Consider the following 4,298-nt stretch of genomic DNA (forward strand, 5'->3'; position numbering starts at 1 on the left):
ATGACCTTTTTAAAAATATAAAATGATGCTGATGACAAAGGTTGGTTTCTTTTTAATTGTCCTCGATTTAGAAATAAAAGTTGATATTCTTTTTCTCCTGTTTTTGCTCCCCCCCCCCTTCTTTCATGAATATCAATCAAAACTCAATGTCTGGAAACACATATGCAGAGGTTGGAGGCTGAGAAGCGAGGGATTAGAGGGGAAGGATGCCTCCACTTACTAACTGGGGGAGCAGAGAGGAGGCCTCCAGTAGGAAGGGGGTCCCACATCCAGCACGCAGGATGTGGGGCAGGAAGTGCACTTGGGAGCTGGGAAGGGACAGAACAGGACTGTCTCTTGAGTTTTTTAGAACAGAGACTGGGGCATGGGGAAGAAAGAAGTCAGCCATCAGGGAGATCGCCCCAAATCACCACCTCTGCAAGGACCTGCCCTGGCTCCATAGGGTGCCCAGCCCCTGTATCCCAAATTAGTTTCAGATGCACAGGCCCTGGGGGCCAGTGTGAGAACCCGCCTTTCCCTGGACTGGGGTTAGTCCAGACTCTTCTATTGTTCCCGATCCTTGGTATGATTTGGTTCTTTTGAATTAATAGTTTTGAATGAGGCAGAAACAGTGGTAAGCATGTGCCTTGAGAGATCTGATTGGAGATTTCTTAAGACACAGGGCTGCCTGACACGAGAAGGGGCCCAGGGAGATAAGGGACTGGGGTTTGGTGTGGACATGGGGATGTTGAGTGGGTCCAGGCTGTAGGGGACCATCAGCTCCTGGTCCGCCCGATCACTGCCATCAAGGCAATGGACATACCCGTCACCCCAGTTGTCTTTTTCCTGATGGAAGAACCTAAGTGACTGGCCTGCCTCCAGGCCTCCTCAAGGTAGCCCGAGGAGAGAGAGGCTCCGGGTTGGGGGCTGTGGCTGGTAAGGTGGACCCTCAGCCATGGCACAAGTCCATCAGTCCCATGCCCGGACCCCTTCCCTGGGCCTGATCAACTTTGGGAGGCGTTGCCTCAATGCTGCAGATCACATCACTTTTTTTCTATGTGTGGCCCCCCATCTCAAATCTTAAAAGAGGATAAGATCATGAGGGAATAAAATGACCACATGTTGAGGATTTTATGTAATTCGTGATCAGTGACGAAACCAAGCAGATGTTACAACCAGTTCAAAGGAGAGTCCAAAGAATATACACATTTATATTTACAGATTAGAAACATTGGAATGAACTGTGTGTCTGTGTTGTGTGTGTGTGGTGGGGGGGACTGTTGTCCTTCCACTGGGCAGAATTTGCTTGCATTTCTGGAGAAAAGGATTGCTTTTCATTGCGATCAGTTACATGCAGTTTACAGAATCATAAGCTAGCTCAAAAACAGTAGAAGCCTAGAATCAGATTTCCCTCACCCATTAACAGTGCGTGTGCTCTACACAAAGTGTGATTTTCCTTTGGAGACAACCAGCAATCTTTTTTGCTTATTCTAAATTTCCTTAAGAGACAAAGAGGAATGTTTAAGTATCTGGTTAAAGCTTATGTAGTTTCTAGCAAGCCGGGGGCAAGAAATAAATTGGACTCTACCTATTATTCATAACCAGATGTGTCATGGCTTGGCATTCACTTTATCTCCTAGGCTGTCTCTATCTTTTCCTTTAGGGATCATCTAAATATATGCCTAAGGACTTTCGGAGCCTTGCTGGCAATCTCTACTGTCCTGTGCTATGTTTTAAGATAATGGTGCCGTGGCTCTCTTCCCTCTATTCCCAGCTCAGGGTGAAGGGGACTGGGAGAGGTACATCTGCACCTGGCCCAGAGGGTGGGGGCTTGCTGGTCTGTTTGGGGCTTACGAATGTCCTGGGTGCCATAGGGAGGCAATGACCCCACTTGGGAACTGAACCATCTCCATGGAAGCTTCTAAGCACGTGTGGCATGTCGACCCCTCTCATGGGTAGGCAAAGCTGGGGGTCCGGGATGGCCTGCCCCTTGGAGGGCTCTGGAGTGTTTCCTGATGCAGCACAGTTCCTAGGCACCGGCCCAAGGGTAGGACAGTCATCCTCCTCAGGTCCCCAGCCCTGGCCCCTCCAAAGCACCACATTCAAGGACAGGCTTCTAGACCCCAACCCAGGGCCCCTTCCCCAGCCTCCCACCGCACCCTCTATGGGAGCAGACCTTTTCTCCTTGGGCTTCTCTTCGCCCTCAAGATTGCCCCCCTCTTCGCCTGCCATCTACCACCTCCCTAAATGTCCTTCTGCTGCATCAGCCACTGTGTGTCTCTGAACACTACACATACTTTGCCTTTTATCACCTATGTGTACCCACCGGCTTCTCTTTTCTCCTCCTGCAATGTATTTGCTTACATACTTCTCATGCTGAAACTGAATCAGGCAGTTGAAGTATAAATATATATTTATTATTTCGAGAGCAAAATGTTGCACTAATTAAGGATGGTGAAAGTTATTAATTTTATGAAGAAAACTGTAATTACAAGCCTTAAAAGTTAAATAGGGACATAGATGGATGGTTAGTACAAATATCAAGACAGTGTGTTTGCTTGATAATTTCAGGAAGACTATTACAGACCGAGCCTATTAAATTTACATAACAGTAAAAGGCAGAAAGTAGAGATTTAATTCTATTACAATTCTAATCTCTGTAGAAAATTGAGGGTAGAAAGGTGAGCTTTCCTCACACAGAACAGAATCTCTTTAAGAATTCTGTTTCATTTCTGAGTGGTTTAATGCCTTTTAGGCCATTGATCCTTCAAGCAAAGGACCTGGTTAAGAATTGTTCATACCTTGGGAGAGTAAATTAGAAGCAAAATGCCAACTTTGCTGGGCCCAGATTTCACAGAGGACAAAGTTGCCAGCACAGCCTCCATGAGCAAGTGTCTTTGGGGCAGATATGGTGAAGGGGAGAAGCGGGAAGGAAAGGGAGCTGGGATTACAGATCAGCAAGTCATTCCAGGCAACCGTTTGTACTAATTCTTCTAACCTTGACACAGCAGACTCGATGCAAATGCCTTAGGATGCCACTTCTCATAGTTTTGAGTCTTTGGAGACTAAAATTTCAACAACGTGCTTGTAGAAATGACAGCCCTGGGGGTTGTAGATGAGGCTTTCGGGATATACCTAAGCCACTAACCTTGAGTGCGGAGTTCCTTCTAGGAACATATTGCCAGAAACTTTGACCTGAATTACATTGTTTGTTCTAAGCCCGTGATGGTTGACTTGGGCCCTGGTTGTCCTCGGTGCCCTGAGCTCTGCTTGTAGGGACATCAGCCAAGTGATGAGGGCAAGAGGGAACCCTGGGACCTGGGGGGAGCCAGGCTCAGGGCACAGGTTGGCAGATGCCATCTGGAACCTGAGTTTTACAGCTGGGGAGGCCTCACAGTGAGGCTCAGGGATGGCAAGTGGCCCCCAAAGGTGACACAACCAAGTAGAGGCTCAGTCAAGGTTGGAGCTCTGAGCTGAGCTCTAGCGTCTATGAGAGCTTTCTGGACAAGGGCAGCCACTCATCGGCCCACGCTCACGTTCCAGCCCTGGGGCCCAGGGAAGAGAACACGGCCACTTCCTGCTACTCCTCGGGTCCTGTTTCCAACCATCCTCCGTTTGGCGCAGCATTTGTTGTGAGCTCATTAGCTGTGAATCCACGTGCACTCACCTCTACACGCCCCCGCCCAATGATAAGGAGGCCACCCTGAGTTGGCTTTCCTGCGTGGGATTGCTGTCTGCAGCCTAAGGGTTCAAACACACAATCCAACCCCCCTTTACATCCGGTTCCCCTTCCGGACATTTCATAATCTACCAGGGATGCTCCATATTCTGATATGGGAAGCTCCCCTCCCGAGCCCAGCCCCACTGAAACCAGGACTGCTCTTTCTCAGAAAGAAACTGGGAGAAACACAGTAAGTCCACCAGGCAAGTGGGAGGGGGATGAGGCTGGGTTCAAGATTCAACCGCTCTAGAGCGGGAATGGATTGCACCTGGAATCCACCTCTCGCTGAGTTTATTAGGGCAAATCTCCAGGAGGTCCCTCCCCTCAGGGTAGGCTTGCAACAATTCTGGGGCGAGGAGGTCCTGGCTTACAGCCCAGCTCCGCCCAGGGTTGTCCCCAGGACCTCCACCTGCTTCTCACTCTGCTGGCGCTGCATTTCTGATCTTGTCTACACTGTCCCTAAGCCTGCCTTGGAGCCTCAAAGACCCACAGGCCCTCCTGTTTCACAGAATTCATCCTCCTTAATGCAACTGTGGTTTCAAACCACAACCCCTCCCCTGCTATTCCAACATAAAGAGACACAAGTTTAGGGTTTGGG

The sequence above is a fragment of the Callorhinus ursinus genome, unplaced genomic scaffold (genome assembly GCF_003265705.2).
Source record: "Callorhinus ursinus isolate GAN/ISIS: 27379988/994484 unplaced genomic scaffold, GSC_fseal_2.0 scaffold48, whole genome shotgun sequence".
Taxonomy (NCBI): domain Eukaryota; kingdom Metazoa; phylum Chordata; class Mammalia; order Carnivora; family Otariidae; genus Callorhinus; species Callorhinus ursinus.